The following is a 19,062-nucleotide window of genomic DNA, read 5'->3' as shown; positions in this document are numbered from 1 at the left end:
GTTTTACTCAACTAAAACAAACTATGGATGTTCATATTTAAAACTAATTTGAAATTAGGTATCACGGCTACGCCACGAAACCGTACTCGTAGTCGTGATGATTTAATTACGCGCTTAAAGCAAACTACGGGATTCATGAGTTCATTTGTTCAATTCTTAGTTTGAAATTGATGCAATGGCATGGGAATTATGGAAATTTATTTGGATAGAGCATTATTTTAGCTAATAAAACTTGAACCAGTTAGTCATGCTACCCAGTTTTGGCTTTGCTCAAAACCAAACCTTAATAATATTCAGCAAATACAGCTTGACGGGTTGGGCAGGAAACATAAGAGTTCCGTAAACTTCTCTCCATTTGCTTTCATTAATATTTGAAAGAAGACTGTATGTTCTTTTGCCAAACTCAAGCAAGTAAAAGAAGTGGTGCCTTCAGCGTATATATACTGTAGTAACTATAAACATCCCATTTGAGGACAACTTATCCTTGAAACCAAATTCTTTATAGCAAGTGTAAAAATTGTTCTCTGGAACCACACAGGATCTACAACTAGAATAGTCTATCTATTAGTACATTGGAAAGAGAATAACCATAATGCATTGACGGAATCAATATTCTCTAACCAAAATAAACATTTCCACCAAATTTCCAAGGACAATTAACAGAACATGCTTAGATAAATAAGTCAATTCATAAAAGCATTCGACATATTCACAATTTTCACATATATTTGAAAATATATTATTTGCAAATGCAACATGAAGCTTGATTAAAAGGTGAATCAGGAGCAATTCACTAATAGAATCAAATAGGCAGAATGGACTTACTACTTCCAAACTTGTGATGACCCAAAAGGTCATCACTTGTTTTTAAAATGAATTTTGTATTCCGAGGCCTTAAAAACCTCTTTTAGCATCACCTTGATTTGCGTGTATAATCCGGACACGTAGCCGAAAAGCCTATGTGTGAAAATCTGAGAAAAATAATAAATTTTGACTATAAAATGAATTAATTTAACTTCGGTCAACATTTTGGGTAAACGGACCTGGACCCGTGATTTGACGGTCCCGGAAGGTCCATAGAAAAATATGGGACTTGGGCATATGCCCGGAATCAAATTCCGAGGTTCCAAGCTCGAGAAATGAACTTTTGAAAAAAATTGTTTTATGAAATTATTTAAGAGATTTGGAAATGAATTGTGATTAGAACGTGATGGTATCGGGCTCGTATTTTGGTTCTGGTACCCGGTACAGGTCTTATATATGATTTTAGATAATTTTGTAAAGTTTTGTAAGAAAGGAAATCCATTTGACGTGATTCGGACCTTAAATGCAAAATTTGGGGTTAAAAGAAGTTTTAAGAAATTTTATTGGTTTTGAAGTTTAATTCGATGTTCATAATGTTATTTATGTGATTTAATTACACGAATAAGTCCATAGTATTTTTTTTAGGTTGTGTGTATGTTTGGTTTGGAGCCCCGAGGGCTCGAGTGAGTTTTGGATAGGCCACGGGGTGCATTTTGGACTAAGAAAATTGCAGATTTCTCAGCTGGTGTATCAGGTCTGCAGGCTTCACAAATGCAAAGCCTGGCTCCCAAATGCGAGCTCGCAAATGCGAAACCTCCATCACAAATGCGAAACAATGACCTGGGCAGGCCTGATCACAAATGCGACCATTTGTCTTGCAAATGCGGAGGCCCAGTCGCAAATGCGAAGTTCTCCTTTGGTGCATGAGGTCGCAAATGCGAGCCTCCCTTCGCAATTCCCAAGCTAGCAGAGGTTGGGGTTCGCAATTGCGAACCCCTGTTCGCATTTCCCATGTTTGCAACCTGTAACTTTTATACTTGGACGAATTTTAACCCATTTTCACATCTTTTCAAAACACAAACTCTCTAGGGCGATTTTTCAAGAACAACTCTTGTTCCAAATCGATTGTAAGTTAATTTTAACTCATTTCCTTCAATCATTAACATCTTTAAACATGATTTCAACTCAAAATCAATGATTTTCATGGGGAAAATTGGGTGTTTTGGGTAGAACCTAGGGTTTTCAAATATTGGGTATTTAGACCTTGAATTGAGGTCTGATTACAAAACAAATTATATATTTGGGTTCGTGGGGGAATGAGTAATCGGGTTTTGTTTGAACCTCGGGTTTTGACCATGTGGGCCCGGGGGCAATTTTTGACTTTTTGGGTAAAACAATGGAAAATTCATTTTCATGCATTCAAATTGATTCATGTAGTGTTTATTAATGTAATTAAGTAACTTGTGACTAGATACGAGCGAATTGGTGGTAGAATCAAGGGGTAAAGCTATAATTGAATCGTGAATTGTGTTCGTGGCATCGAGGTAAGTGTTTGGTCTAACCTTAGCTTGAGGGATTAGGAGTCGAGTCCTATTTGCTATGTGGTAATTGTTGAGTACGACGTATAGGCATGATGACGAGTATCTATACATTGGGGCCTAGCATGCCCGTGAGTCTTTATATTGTGATTATCATGACTTCGTTGTATCTTTCATGCCTTGGTGATGGTTTCAATTGTTGTATAAAGTTTTTGGAAGGAGTTGTGACCAAAGAACATTGAGGAGCGTCGGCTCAAGTTGTATAACGAATTGTAAAGGTATAAGTGATAATTGAACCTCTAGAGCATTGGCTCGAGTTGTGAAGTGAATTGTGAAGTAAAAGTGAGAAAGAGAAGAGATCATTATATTGCCACCCTTGCCGGGTTATTGTTGCTTTATTTGTTATCTCCCTTGCCAGGATTTTATATTATTGATGTTGTTCCCTTGCCGGGACTAAATTGTTGAATTATTGTTCCCTTGTCAGAATTCTTATTATAATTTCATTTATTTCCCTTGCCATATTGTTTGTGATTGTTGTTTGGGTGAGGAAGAAAGTTAAAGCACGAAGGGTGATGTCGTGCATTGTTTTTGTGAGGAAAGAGAGTAAAGCACGAAGGGTGATGCCATGTATGATTGTGAGGAAAGAGTGTGCCGCATGAAGGGTGATGTTGTGCCGCACGATGTACCATTCCGTACCGATTATATTAATTATATGGTGAGGAAAGAGAGTAAAAGCACGAAGGGTGATGTCGTGCACATTTTTATTATATGATTGCTTTGGTGATTACGAGAGTAAAAGCACGAAGGGTGACACCGTGCATTTATTGATTTTTGATTCTTTGTTGATACCCGAGTTATATTATTTCTTTCGTTCACTTGATGTCTTTCTATTCATAATTGATATCTCCCCCGCAGCATGCTCTCCCTCCCATACTTGACTGTTTATTTCTGTACTTTTTTTCTGCTATATATATTGAATTGCACAGGTTATTTGGTAGTCTGGTCCTAGCCTCATCACTACTTCGCCAAGGTTAGGCTAGGCACTTACTAGCACATGGGGTCAGTTGTGCTGATACTACACTCTGCACAATGTGTAGATCCTGGAGCAGCTCTTGGACCGTAGTTTGGAGGCTACCTTCAGTCCATGCGGAGATCCAAGTTAGACCTGCAGCGTCACCAGGCCCAGGCGTCTCCCTCTATCCCTTATTCCCTGTTTCATTTTCCTTACATCAGAAACAGTGTACTGTTATTTCTTCAGACTTTGTATGTAGCAAATCTTAGACCGTCTGTGACATTGTGACATCAGGTTTTGGGTGATTAAGGCTTAAGTAGTTGTAATAAATGCAGATTTTAGATATTTCATTGTTTTCTTCCGCTTAAATTTAAACTTCCGTTATTTATGCGTTATCGCTTTATGTTTGTTAAAGGGAAATAAAATTGGTAAAAAGGTAACTATTTGATAATTGGCTTGCCTAGCTCCCATTAGCGGGTGACATCACGACTCCCGAGGGTGGGGAATCTGGGTCATGACAAGTTGGTATCAGAGCTCTTGGGTTACATGGATCTCACAGTTCACAGACAAGCTTAGTAGAGTCTGAGGGATCGGTACGGAAACGTCTGTTTTTATCCCCCAGAGGCTACAGAGTTAGGAAAAACTTCACATTTATTCTTTCCTATCGTGCGGTTTGGTTTGTCAATGCTAATTGAATTTCTTCTCTGTTCTTTTGCAGATGGCGAGAACATGCACTTCCTCAATCACTGACCAGCAGCCCGAGCCCCCAGCAGCAGCTCCCACGAGGGGCAGAGGGCGAGGCCGAGGTAGGGGCAGAGCTCAACCCCAAGTAGCAGCACCAGCAGCGGAGCCTTAGGTTGATTTTGATGATGAGCTTCCAGCCCCAGCAGTTCCGGTGGGCCCAGCTCAGGTCCCAGAGGGTTTTATTGCTACCCTAGTATTTCAGGACGCTCTGGTCCGTCTAGTGGGCCTTATGGAGAGTGTCTCCCGGGCAGGCTTGCTTCCTATAGCACCAGCCGTCTCTCAAGATGGAGAAGGATCCCAAACTCCTGCTACTCGCACTCCAGAGCAGGTAGCTCCCTAGTTTCAGACTCCAACAGTTTAGCTAGTTGGAGCAGTTCAGCCGGGTGTGGTAGCTTATACTGGTGATGGAGCAGCTATGTCTTTTGATGCCTTGTGGAGATTGGATAGGTTCACCAAGCTCTTCACTACTACTTTCAGCGGTGCATCTATTGAGGATCCCCAGGATTATCTAGATAGCTGTCATGAGGTTCTCAGGAACATGGGGATAGTTGAGACCAATGGGGTCAATTTTACTACTTTTCGCTTGTCTGGATCCACCAAGACTTGGTGGAGAGATCACTATTTGGCTAGTTCAGCTAGATCGCCAGCTTTGACTTAGGAGCAGTTCACGCAGCTATTTCTGGAGAAGTTTCTCCCCATCACTTAGAGAGAGGCCTATCAAAGGCAATTTGAGCATCTCCAGTAGGGTTCTATGACTGTTACCCAGTATGAGACCGGATTCATCGACTTGGCTCGTCATGCTCTTATCATACTTCCCACTGAGAGAGAGAGAGTAAGGAGGTTCATTGATGGACTTATTTAGCCGATTCGTCTTCAGATGGCTAAGGAGACAGGGAGTGGGATTTCCTTCTAGGAGGCAGCCAATATGGCCAGGAGAGTGGAGATGGTTCTGTCACAGGGAGGTGGTCATGGGTCGGACAAGAGGCCCCATCATTCAGGCCGATTCAGTGGTACCCCGTTTAGAGGTAGGGATTCATATGGTAGAGGCCATCCTCCTAGGAATTTTCAATCAGCACTCCAGGTTTCTCACGGTGCTTCAGGTGGCCGTGGTCCTCAGATGCAGTATTCTAATCAACAGTCTTATAGTGCACCACCTGCTCCTATCAATGCACCGCCGTTTCAGAGTTTTCGGGGTGGTCATTCAGGTCGTCAGGGCCAGCAGTCTCAGCACCGAGTAGCTCACAGCATCAGGGTTCCCATGCCATGGTTCAGGCACCAGGTGTTCCACAGCCCACCCAGCCAGCTAGAGGTGAGGGTAGAGGTGCTAGAGGTAGAGGTAGAGGTATTAGAGGTGGAGCTCAAGCTGTTAGAGGTGGAGGTCAGCCAGCAGCAGGCCGTTCCAGAGATGTAGTTTATGATGGTGGGGCCCAGCCCCGATGTTATGTTCTTCCAGCCCAGCCCGAGGTTGAGGCTTCTGATGCAGTTATCACATGTACGGTTCTAGTTTGTGATAGAGACGCTTCAGTGTTATTTGATCCAGAGTCTACATACTCGTATATGTCATCTTATTTTGTAAACCGTATCTGGCCATGCCTAGTGATTCTTTGAGTGCTCTTATTTATGTGTCTACACCGGTGGATGATTCTATTATGGTTGATCGAGTCCATCATTCATGTATAGTTGTGATTGGGGGTCTTGAGACTCGTACATATTTGCTTCTTCTGGACATGGTTGATTTTAATGTCATATTGGGGATGGACTGGTTATCACCTTACCATGCTATCTTGGGCTGTCATGCTAGACTGTGACCTTAGCCTTACCAGGATTACCTTATTTAGAGTGGAGAGGGACTCCTGGTCATTCTACCTGCAGTGTTATCTCTTATGTGAAGGCTCGACGTATGGTCGAGAAGGGGTGTTTAGCCTATTTGGCATATGTTCGTGATTCTAGTGCTGAGGTTCCTTCTATTGATTCTGTGCCCATTGTTCATGAGTTTCCTGAGGTTTTCCCTTCAGACCTGCCGGGTATGCCACCCGACAGGGATATTGACTTTTGCATTGATTTGGCTACAGGGACTCAGCCCATTTCTATCCTGCCGTATCGTATGGCCCCACCTGAGTTGAAAGAGTTGAAGGAGTAGCTACAAGACTTGCTTGAGATGGGTTTCATTAGACCCAGTGTTTTGCCTTGGGGTTCGCCGGTGTTGTTTGTTAAGAAGAAGGATGTATCGATGAGAATGTGTATTGATTACCGGTAGTTGAACAAGGTTACAATCAAGAATAAGTATCCATTGTCGAGGATTGATGATTTGTTTGATCAGTTTTAGAGTGCTAAGATATATTCGAAGATTGACTTGAGATTTGGCTACCATCAGTTGAGGATTAGGGCATCTAATGTCCCTAAAACAGCTTTCTGCACTCGGTGCGTGCATTACGAGTTCTTGGTGATGTCATTCGGATTAACGAATGACCCAGCAATTTTTATGGATTTGATGAACCGAGTGTTCATACCTTACTTGGATTCGTTCGTGATAGTCTTCATTGATGATATTTTGATATATTCCCGCAGCCGGGAGGAGCACGAGCAGCATCTTATAGTGATTCTTCAGACTCTGAGGGATAGTCAGTTATATGCTAAGTTCTCGAAGTGTGAGTTCTGGTTGAGTTCAGTCGCATTCCTGGGTCATGTTGTATCAGTAGAGGGTATTCAGGTTGATCCGAAGAAGATTGAGGCAGTCAAGAACTGGCCTAGACCAACATTAGCTACAGAGATTCGGAGTTTCTTAGGATTGGCAGGCTACTATCGTTGGTTCGTGGAGGGGTTTTCATCTATCGTAGCCCCGATGACTAGGTTGACCCAGAAAGTGCCTAGTTCAGATGGTCGGATGAGTGTGAGGCAAGCTTCCAGAAGCTCAAGACAGCTCTAACTACGGCACTGGTGTTGGTTTTGCCCACAGGTTCAGGGCCTTATACAGTTTATTGTGATACATCTCGTATTTGACTTGGTGCGGTGTTGATGCAGGATGGCAAGGTCATTGTCTATGCTTCACGACAGTTGAAGATTCATGAGAAGAACTATCCGGTTCATGATTTGAAGTTGGCAGCCATTATTCATGCGTTGAAGATTTGGAGGCATTATCTGTATGGCGTGGCATATGAGGTGTTCACGGATCACAAGAGTCTTCAGTATTTGTTCAAGCAAAAGGAGTTGAATTTGAGGCAGAGGAGGTGGTTGGAGTTGTTGAAGGATTATGATATCACCATCTTATATCATCCAGGAAAGGCCAATGTGGTGGCCGATACTTTGAGTAGGAAGTCAGCCAGTATGGGCAGTCTTGCTTAATATCGGTCGGTGAGAGACCACTTTCTTTGAATGTTCAGGCTTTGGTCAATCATTTTGTGAGGTTGAATGTTTCTGAGCCCAGTCGTGTGTTATCTTGCATGGTCGCTCGTTCTTCTTTAATGGAGCGCATCCGTGATCGGCAGTATGATGATCCCCATTTGTGTGTCCTCAGAGACACGGTGCAGCACGGAGGTGCCAAGTAGGTTACCTTAGGTGATGATGGAGTTTTGAGATTGCAGGGTCGAGTTTGTGTGCCTAATGTGGATGGACTCCGAGATTTGATTTTAGAGGAGGCCCATAGTTCCCGGTACTCTATTCACCCGGGCGCCGCGAAGATGTATCAGGATTTTCGGCAGCATTATTGGTGGAGGAGGATGAAGAAGGATATCGTTGCATATGTGGCTCGGTGTTTGAATTGTCAGCAGGTTAAGTACGAGCATTAGAGGCCCGGTGGTTTATTTCAGCAGATTGAGATTCCCGAGTGGAAGTGGGAGCGTATCACTATGGACTTTGTTGTTGGACTCCCACGGACCCAGATAGGGGTATCAATGGTTCGGTTCGGGCTGTTATTTTATAAAATTTGTTCAATTTTTCGGTTATTCTATTATGTATAACCAAAAGTAGACTTTTCGAAACCGTCCCAATCATGTCGGTTTCTCTTCAGTATCGGTATGGTTTGGTTAATTTTCGGTATTTTTTTAATATCATGTAAAATTCACCAGTAGAAGTAGAATTGCAATAACATACGTTCTTTTATAGGACTTAGCAAAACTCTCTAGAAATTTTTACTGTTTAGATGGTGATGAATTAAAAAAAGAAAAAGAAAGATGGCTAGAGTATAGATCCATCAACTATTCTACAACAGCATAAAAGAAATAAAACAAAGGCAAAGAAAATATTAATCACATGAGTTGAAAGATATACAAAGTTGGGACTCAAGAATAAAGTCTATAGAAGATTAAATATTCAAAAAGATAAATCTAAATTATATGAAAGGAAACATATTCAATACATTGTAGTTTGCTACTTATTATCGCTAGAATACTTTGTGTCTTGCTAACAAAGATACTTGAAATAACTTAGTATAAGTAGAAGTAGCATAATAGGTTTTAGGAATTAGTATTTTAAGTTTATTTACTTGTTGGCTTGTAATAGTTTTCATAATTCTAAGGCTCAAAGAAAATTTAAAGCATTATTATTTTTAAACTTACTAAATAAATATATTTTCTACATGTAAAATTTATTCGGTACGGTTCGGTATTTTTTCGGATTATTTTTATAAAATAAAAAACCTACCCTAATTATCGGTGCAGTTATAGATTTATATAAAAACCTACGGTTTCTTAAAAAGAAACCTAAAAATCAGCTCGGTGTAGTACGGTTCGGTCGGTTTAGTCAGTTTTCGAATATCCATTGACACCCCTAGATCCAGAGGAAGTTCGATGCATTGTGGGTTATTGTTGATAGGCTGACTAAGTCAGCGCATTTTATTCCTGTGGCAGTCTCCTATTCTTCCGAGAGGTTAGCTGAGATCTATATCCGGGAGATTGTTCGCCTTCATGGTGTGCCCGTGACTATCATTTTGGACCGAGGAACGCAGTTTACCTCACATTTCTGGAGAGCAGTTCAACGAGATTTGGGCACACGGGTTGAGTTGAGCATAACATTTCATCCTCAGACGGACGGGCAGTCTGAGCAGACCATTCAGATTTTGGAGGATATGCTCCGAGCTTGTGTCATTGACTTTGGAGGCTCGTGGGATCAGATTTTGCCTTTAGCAGAGTTTGCCTACAACAACAGCTAACAGTCGAGCATTCAGATGGCTCCTTACGAGGTTTTATATGGTAGGCGGTGTCGGTCTCCGGTTGGATGGTTTGAGCCGGGAAAGGCTCGGTTGTTGGGTACGGATCTGTTTAGGATGCCTTGGACAAGCTCAGGATCATTCAGGATAGGCTTCGTACAGCTCAGTCCAGGCAAAAGAGTTATGCCGACCGCAAAGTTCGTGATTTGGCATTCATGGTCGGTGAGTGGGTATTGCTTCGAGTGTCGCCTATGAAGGGCGTAATGAGGTTTGGGAAGAAGGACAAGCTTAGCCCTAGGTTCATTGGCCCGTTTGAGATTCTTGATCGAGTGGGACAGGTGGCATATAGACTTGTGTTGCCTCCGAGCTTGTCAGTCGTGCATCCAGTATTTCATGTGTCCATGCTTCGGAAATATCACAGCGATCCATCCCACCTGTTAAATTTCAGCACTGTCCAGTTGGACAAGGACTTTTCTTATGAGGAGGAGATGGTATCTATTGTAGACCGGCAGGTTTGTCAGTTGAGATCGAAGAGTTTTCCTTCTGTTCGTGTTCCGTGGAGAGGACAGCCTGCTGAGGCATTGACCTAGGAGTCCAAATTCGATATGCGGAGCCGTTATCCCCATCTTTTCCCCGACTCAGGTACTTTATTCTTCTGTCCGTTCGAGGACGAATGGTTGTTTTAGAGGTGGAGAATGTGATGAGCCAAAAGGTCATCACTTATTTTTAAAATGAATTCTACATTTCGAGGCGTTAAAACCTCTTTTAGCATCACCTCAATTTGCGTGTGTAGTTCGGGCACGTAGCCGAAAAGCCTATGTGTGAAAATCTGTGAAAAATGATAAATTTTGACGATAAAATAAATTAATTTGACATCGGTCAACGTTTTGGGTAAACATATCCGGACCCGTAATTTGACGGTCCCGGAGGGTCCGTAGGAAAATATGGGACTTGGGCGTATGCCTGGAATCGAATTCCGAGGTCCCAAGCCCGAGAAATGAGTTTTTGAAAGAAATTGTTTTCTGAAATTATTTAAGAGATTTGGAAATGAATTGTGATTAGAACGTCATAGTATATATGATTCCGGCGTCCGGTACAGATCTTATATATGATTTAAGATAATTCTGTAAAGTTTGGTAAGAAACGGAATCCATTTGACGTGATTCGGACCATAAATGCAAAATTTGGTGTTTAAAGAAGTTTTGAGAAATTTCATTGGTTTTGAGGTTTAATTCGATGTTCATGATGTTATTTTGGTGATTCGGTTACACGGATAAGTCCGTAGTATGTTTTTTGAGGTTGTGTGTGTGTTTGGTGTCACGACCCAAACCGAAGGGCCGCGACGGGCACCCGGTGCCTTACTCAACCGAGTACCAACGTAACATATCTTTCTTAACATGTTATCATGAGTAAATGAGCCAGAAAACCGTCATGAGATAACAAGAATAAAACATAAGGGAATACTCAACATATAAAGACCCAACATGATATACAAACTAATATATGTGACATACGTGCCTATAAGGCCGACATGACCATTAGTAAACTAGAAACATAGGCCGACAAGGCCATATGATTATCCATACACCTGACATCTGTCTACAAGCCTCTATGAGTACATAAAATCATAAAGGTCAGGACATGGCCCCACCATACCAATCAATACATATCCAAAGCATACTGACCAAATAGGCAACTCCGGAGCAAATGGAGTGCACCAACACCTTCGCTGAGCTGATAGCCTACTAGGAGGACTGTCAACCTATCAATCGGGACCTGCGGGAATAAAACGCAGCGTCCCCAGGCAAAAGGGACGTCAGTACGAATAAAGTACCGAGTATGTTAGGCAGGAAAGCATAAACAAGAATAGTAATGTAAAGAGAGAGATAGAGGAGATACAACCTGTAACATCTGAGAGCCTCTAGGGGGTATGATATGAAATGCATAATACATATATATACATAAAAATTTTAAAAACATTCTCCTCTGTGGGCATCATCATCATCATATCGTACCCGGCCTCAAAGAGGACTCGATAAAAGCGTACCCGACCATCATAAGGTTCGATAGAATCGTACCCGGCCACGTGGAGCTCGGTAAAACCCAACTGATCAGTGGTTACACAATATGTGTCGTACCCGGCCGACTATAGCGCGGCTCGGTAGAGTAAAATAGATACATATACATAATGCATGCTCGACTCATGGAATCACATTCTAAACCTTTTGGAGTGACTTAAGAACATTATGGACATCCCTACTATCAATATGAACCTTAGTAGGATTTAAGGATCATACACACTTGTTTAGAATAATTTTATAAGGAAAGAACAACATGGACAACCTTAGTTGCTAGGAGTAGAGTCATTATGAAATAGCGTATCGTTTATGTTCATTTCATTTTAGATCATGCCAAAAGAAAGAAGAAAGTGCCTTAACATACCTTAAACCCGTTGAGTCCTTAATCACTTCCAAGCAACTCTTCAAACAAGTCAACTCAATCTATCATAGTATAAGGAGATTCAAAATCAGTGCTGAGCAAAGGCTAAGTCTATAACTTAAGCTAGTAGCTCGTTTACGTAAATTTTGGCAGCATCTCCCTTGTAACAAGGGCCTCCTCCAATACCATATACAAACAACAATGACCAGAGCAATCCATCAATACATAATTATCAATATCAAGACACCATATAACAACAACAAGTCACAACTACATTACGACGAGCGGCAAGCTCCGATTGGAATCCGTATACCCCTTATCAATCCTTATAGACTTCTTACTTCAACATAAAAGTATCATTAACTTGATAATGAAGTCATTAATCAATGATTCCAGCCTTATACCATATATTTATAACAACGAAAATAATCCACAACTTCAACTATCCCCAACTAGCAACTTTATTCACTAGTTCATGTCTAGCCCATCCATTTAACTTAATCAATATCAAGATAACCTTAGGCACAAGCAAGAACACAATATACATACCTCCTACAGTAACTTCAAGTCAAAATCCAAGTTATATTCATTTTACAACAACCCTTAATAGCAATACAACACCATAGAAGTGACTTAAGCTAATCCAAGTATTATCTTGTAGTTTATCATCCTAACAACTTAACCAACATACAAGCAAGCTTAAGCACAATTAGTAGGATGTTATACTCACCTTAGACAGCATCAACAACTTGGAATTTCATCCAAATACAGCCCACAACAATCCTCAATGACAACATAACCTCAAAGAGGTGTTGTTCTTCACTAGAACTAAGTTTTGATGTTGAAATATGGTGTAATCACTTTGGAATCACTTCAAACCCTTGTGGTATATGTTTAGGAGGGTTAGGAGAAGTTTGGAGACGAATATTAGTTGAAAAATGAGCAAAAATAGGCGTCCAAATCGTTTATAAATTGAAGTAGGTCAACCACCGCCTAAGTGGGTCCCATTGGGAGCTGCTTGCGCGGTCTTGCGAAAACACGAATATCTCTACTCCGATGTCGTATTGACAAACGGTTTAATGAGTTAGAAACTAGACTCGTAGATCTTCTATTTGGTGGTAGAACACCCTATGATTCCAAGTATATTTGGAGAAATTCTCAGATACATTTGACCTAAATTTCTGCAAATTTATGAATGTAACTTGTGATGACCTTTGCCAACTCTTGTTCCACAACTTTCTTGCCTTCAAAATGTAGAAAATGAATATCATACGACTAAAATAACTCATAGAATAACCTCCTTATCATGTAAGAACTCTAGTCTCACCCTAAAGTACATGTTATAACATTTCAAACTTGTCGACTTTTGACGAAACTTATTTTCTTCAATTGGTTTAGCTTCTAAGATTTCCAACCCTCTTGGTACTCGTTATTCATGATCTTAAATATTTGTAACCTCCAAGGTAACATGATTAACTTACTTTATTTTCTTCCAAATATAATCTCATTTCCGAGCTTACATCAATGACTTACGACGTACTCTCACGTATGAAAACTTGGGGTGTAACATCATTCCCCCCTTTGGAACATTCGTCCTCGAATGTTGACTGATGCACTTATCAGTTTCATAAACTATGGCTCTTACGAATACTTTAATGCTCATCTTTCCATCTAAGCAACTGTTTTGTGAATAAATCCAAATGCTTGGGCATTCCCCCCTTTTAGGCCTCTTTGTCACACCATGACATATGGTTGGAATTCTTCCAACATCTTAACATTTGATACCTTATGTCATGCAATATGTATGACTGTGTCCTTGTATGAGCGCCTAGCGACTCGACTTCTCTTTTTCCTCAATCTTTTAGCCAATCTCTAAGCCTCACTTTATGAACATATACAGAATTATGACAAGCTGTCCCTCTAGGCATCTATAGGTGTACTGATGTCTTTCGCTTGGTACTTTATCGAACTTAAGACTATTTCTATCTCTTGTTTCATAGCCTTGTATATCTATCCTTATGGATTTACTACATCTAGGTAGGTTATACTATACCATAAAACTTACTTCGGTTTATTATTACCGAGGTTTGCTACCCAACTCCAGGTTACTCTCTCGCTGCTTATCCTATATGTATAAATCTAAGTCCTTTAGTGCTTCCTCATTATTATTCATCTAAGAATAACAAACAAATCTCATCTCGAACTTTGGAACTTGTACCCATCTATTGTTTATTCACCTTAATGTTGATCTATAATCTATCACTGATAACTTGCAACCTCTCACGTAATACACTATCACTAGGGTTCACATCTTATCGGGGAACATATGAAGTGATTTTACTGATACACCTAGGGATAATACTATACTTCAATAACCGTATTTCATTGCATCCCAACGCGATTCATCTTATGGGGGTATTCTAATCCCGTGCAATTAATGAAATCCCTTTCTCGTTAAATCGTTACTCAATCAAAGGCCTAAGCACCATCCTCTTATCTATCACAATTAGACCCTTATTCTACTGCCAGGGCAGCATTCCATCTCTTCCAAATGCACCTAGTCTCAGACTCCTCTGTATTCATTCAGGTTGTACCGAGCTTTTTATTACATATGGAAATCATCAGCTCCCTTGTTTTGATGGGTTTAATCCCGAGGACATACATATTCTCGTCACCTTCTCACTCACCTTTTCATATCCTTACTCCTATCTACCTAAAACCTTGTTGCTCTACAATACTTTACCTTAGGACCTACACCGATCTATTTATACTACTCGCAACCTTCCTTTAACTTGCTAGCACCATAAATTTCCTTTCGTGCCTTCTCAGTTGTCCTTAAATGTAAGCAATTACTTTTGCTGGTCGTTCTATCACTTGTTGCATGAATACTTGGCTTGTCATTTTGCCCACGAATACTATAATTTCCTGTACCTCATATGATCTCAAACATCACCTTTGATGGCCTTTTTTTACCATTCATTAGCCATGATAGGTGACACTTTCTTATGGAGTGTATACAATATTCTAGTGAGACTGTTGTTATAGGATAATTTACTCTTTATCTCACTATGCTTAGGTGGAAACCTTCTTCCTTATTTCCTCAGCTAGTCTTTCATTGTAGTACTTAAGGAGACCTTCTGGCTCTTGTAAAGTTGCGAGCTTGATATATCGTACACCGGAAGATAATTTTTGTTATTCTTACTCGCCTATAATAATCCTTAGTTACATAAATTTATGCCTTTGTACTTGTAGGGTTACTTCTAAGCTCAAATTTTTATTGTGTCCTTAGTGGCACTCTCTCTTATTTTCATAAACCTTAAAAATGGTACCTTTAACTGCATCAACTCCTATCTGAAATTTTTTTCAAATGATTGTGATCTCGTATCTGCGAGACTGAATTCACTATGCTGCGATTCACTATATTTATCTTGCATGATCTATTGATTTATTTGTGACCTCTTGTCTAGCCATAACTGGGCTCTTCCTGAATCGACTACTAATTACTCGTTGGTTCATTCTCATATATATATATATATTCTGCATAATCCCTCTTAGGATATATCCTTTGTCTTAACTTATCTCTCGCTACTAGCTCCTGATGTATCAAGTGTCCATTCACACTTATTTATCAATAACATCCTAGCCGGAAACTTTTACTGCCTCTCTACGGTGTCGTGCTTGTATAATGTTCTGGAGTTGCAACATATCTACAGGATCTGAATAAATGCAACATCATCCCTTTCTCCTTTTTACCACATTCTTTCTTTACCATTCCATAGTTAACTGAACGGCTTAACTCCGACTTAATATCATATCACACCATATTCCCCCCTTTAGGGGAGTACTAAGATTTAGTACTATGACGATCTACCTATAGTTGTTTTACCTTTTCATATTTGGCGTCTTTTCACATTATCAATGAACCCTAATCACCTTATGGTAACCTTCTGTACCAGGGATAACTAAATTTCTTATGCACGAAGGTGACACCTACTGTAACTGGCACACTTAGTCCCTTAAGATTAACTCTGCTCAAAGTGCTTGCTTTAGGTAAGCGACTTCCTAAATGGCCTTTAAAGGTTATTCGTCTGTTGTCTATTCTATTATTGTTGGAGCACGATCTTTGAAATTCTCAGGATGTCGACCATTATCAAATCCTCCGGTCCCTAATTCATGTTCGGTTTTATCTTGTTCACCAACCCATACCGATTTTTATTACTCTGGGGTGTAACCTTTCCTCCTGGTAATCACGTTGAAGTCACCATCTCATTTCTCGAAATAAGAATATGACTTTATGGCTTATACTCTTTTATTGCCTTAAGGCTTGTCACCTCTTTTATTTTCCTTCACTTTGACTATAGACTCTATCATCGTGTCATATTTTGATTTACTGTTATCACCCCTATATCACATCTTACTCATGATGCTTTATTTATTTTCTTCTTATTCTCCGGATAATATTCTTTTTGTCTATTACTTTATTCTGAAAACTTCAAAAAGAAGTTCTTTCCCTATAAGCTCCCCTAGCTTCATCTCACTGGCTCTTGGGAATGCCTAACATTCTTTTTTTACTCGGGGCTAGAGTCATACTAAGGTAAATATTTGTCCCTTCTAGGATCCCACTGCCTATCTTCTGAAATTTTTGAATATTCCAGTATTCGTATCTGATTGTACTACTCTAGAGTTCACCATCTGGGTGTCTTAGAAGGAGATCTATTACCACATTTGCACCATCTTTCGGAAATGTTAGTTAATGATAACAACCTATCCATAATTTTTGGGTTACTCTAACTCCAACTGGATCCTGATATCCCATCTTTCTCTTAAATAATATCTGTTAGCTCCCATATAACATAATAGAGACAGGTGTGGCCAATTGTACTTACCTCTGTCATTGATGAAGGTACCAAAATACTTATATTTCTCTGCCTGATTTGAAAATATTGATAATCTTCATTATCTGGGTACCTCGTACCCCTCTTCACCTTACTTCTTTTACTTGTTAAAACTTGTATCTAGCTTCTGAATTCCTCATAGATTTTCACCATATTCATGAATAGATATTCGTGCCTTAAGGCTCCTTATTAAGAAGCATACACATCTTAGTACACACATGATCTGTTGAAGACCTCACATTTACTAATCATAAGCATGATGTGAAATCGAGTTCCTCTGACTCAACTCTTCCACATCTACATGCAATCTCTTACCAACAGTCTTTGTGGATGTAGGTATCGTTGTATTACGACTAAAGTCGAATTTAGGAGTTTGAATTCTTACAACTGAGCTCTACTACACGATCTAGAGTAAGAAGAAAGAGTGACAAACCTAAATGCCCCGTAGCATCCTTCTTATAGGTGTGGTGCATAACACACCCATAAACAAGACTCTACTAGACATGGCTTGTAGACTCCCTAGGACAGAACTGCTCTAATACCACATCTGTCATGACCCAAACCGAAGGGCCGCGACGGGCACCCGGTGCCTTACTCAACCGAGTACCAACGTAACATATCTTTCTTAACATGTTATCATGAGTAAATGAGCAAGAAAACCCGTCATGAGATAACAAGAATAAAACATAAGGGAATACTCAACATATGAAGACCCAACATGATATACAAACTAATATATGTGACATACGGGCCTATAAGGCCGACATGACCATTAGTAAACTCGAAACATAGGCCGACAAGGCCATATGATTATCCATACACCTGACATCTGTCTACAAGCCTCTAAGAGTACATAAAATCATAAAGGTCAGGACAGGGCCCCGCCATACCAATCAATACATATCCAAAGCATACTGACCAAATAGGCAACTCCGGAGCAAATGGAGTGCACCAACACCTTCGCTGAGCTGATAGCCTACTAGGAGGATTGTCAACCTATCAATCGGGACCTGCGGGAATGAAACGCAGTGTCCCCAGGCAAAAGGGACGTCAGTACGAATAAAGTACCGAGTATGTTAGGCAGGAAAGCATAAACAAGAACAGTAATGTAAAGAGAGAGATAGAGGAGATACAACCTGTAACATCAGAGTGCCTCTGGGGGTTACTGATATGAAATGCATAATACATATATATACATAAACTTTTTAAAACATTCGCCTCTGTGGGCATCATCATCATCATATCGTACCCGGCCTCAAAGAGGACTCGGTAAAAGCGTACCCGACCATCATAAGGTTCGGTAGAATCGTACCCGGCCACGTGGAGCTCGGTAAACCCAACTGATCAGTGGTTGCACAATAGGTGCCGTACCCGGCCGACTATAGCGCGGCTCGGTAGAGTAAAATAGATACATATACATAATGCATGCTCGACTCATGGAATCACATTCTAAACCTTTTGGAGTGACTTAAGAACATTATGGACATCCCTACCATCAATATAAAACTTAGTAGGATATAAGGATCATACACACTTTTTTAGAATAATTTTATAAGGAAAGAACAACATGGACAACCTTAGTTGCTAGGAGTAGAGTCATTATGAAATAGCGTATCGTTTATGTTCATTTCATTTTAGATCATGCCAAAAGAAAGAAGAAAGTGCCTTAACATACCTTAAACCCGTTGAGTCCTTAATCACTTCCAAGCAACTCTTCAAACAAGTCAACTCAATCTATCATAGTATAAGGAGATTCAAAATCAGTGCTGAGCAAAGGCTAAGTCTATAACTTAAGCTAGTAGCTCGTTTACGTAAATTTTGGCAGCATATCCCTTGTAACAAGGGCCTCCTCCAATACCATATACAAACAACAATGACCAGAGCAATCCATCAATACATAATTATTAATATCAAGACACCATATAACAACAACAAGTCACAACTACATTAAGACGAGCGGCAAGCTCCGATTGGAATCCGTATACCCCTTATCAATCCTTATAGACTTCTTACTTCAACATAAAAGTATCATTAACTTGATAATGAAGTCATTAATCAATGATTCCAGCCTTATACCATATATTTATAACAACGAAAATAATCCACAACTTCAACTATCCCCAACTAGCAACTTTATTCACTAGTTCATGTCTAGCCCATCCATTTAACTTAATCAATATCAAGATAACCTTAGGCACAAGAAAGAACACAATATACATACCTACATAAGTAACTTCAAGTCAAAATCCAAGTTATATTCATTTTACAACAACCCTTAATAGCAATACAACACCATAGAAATGACTTAAGCTAATCCAAGTATTATCTTGTCGTTTATCATCCTAACAACTTAACCAACATACAAGTAAGCTTAAGCACAATTAGTAGGCTGTTATACTCACCTTAGACATCAGCAAAAACTTGGAATTTCATCCAAATACAGCCCACAACAATCCTCAATGACAACACAACCTCAAAGAGGTGTTG

This window comes from Nicotiana sylvestris, chromosome 8, assembly GCF_000393655.2.
Source record: "Nicotiana sylvestris chromosome 8, ASM39365v2, whole genome shotgun sequence".
NCBI classification, from domain to species: Eukaryota; Viridiplantae; Streptophyta; class Magnoliopsida; order Solanales; family Solanaceae; genus Nicotiana; species Nicotiana sylvestris.
This window is presented reverse-complemented; position numbering follows the sequence as displayed.